Source organism: Rissa tridactyla, chromosome 2, assembly GCF_028500815.1.
Source record: "Rissa tridactyla isolate bRisTri1 chromosome 2, bRisTri1.patW.cur.20221130, whole genome shotgun sequence".
Taxonomy (NCBI): Eukaryota; Metazoa; Chordata; class Aves; order Charadriiformes; family Laridae; genus Rissa; species Rissa tridactyla.
In genome coordinates this window covers 121,178,262-121,178,611 of record NC_071467.1, presented here as the reverse complement: position 1 = coordinate 121,178,611, position 350 = coordinate 121,178,262, and positions in this window count along the sequence as shown.

Here is a 350-nt window from a genome sequence, read left to right as displayed (position 1 = left end):
CGGCGCCCTGAGCTCACATCCTGCCCCGCCAGCCCGCCCCGGCACCGGCCGCCGGAGGGCCGAGAGGCCTAGGAGGTTGGCAGGCTGACCCCCGCAGCTTGTAAAGGAAAGCGTTTGGGGCTAATGTCGGTCTGCCCCGGTGACACAATTTCGGCTTTTAGTGTGATCTGGGCTGGTTAGCTTCTGGTGAACTTTTTTTAGCTGGGTATTTTCCCTGGAGGGGTTTCTTATCATAGAATCAGAATGGTTCGGGTTGGAAGGGACCTTAAAGATCGACCAGTTCCAACCCCCCTGCCCTGGGCAGGGACACCTCCCACTAGACCAGGCTGCTCAAAGTCCCATCCAGCCTG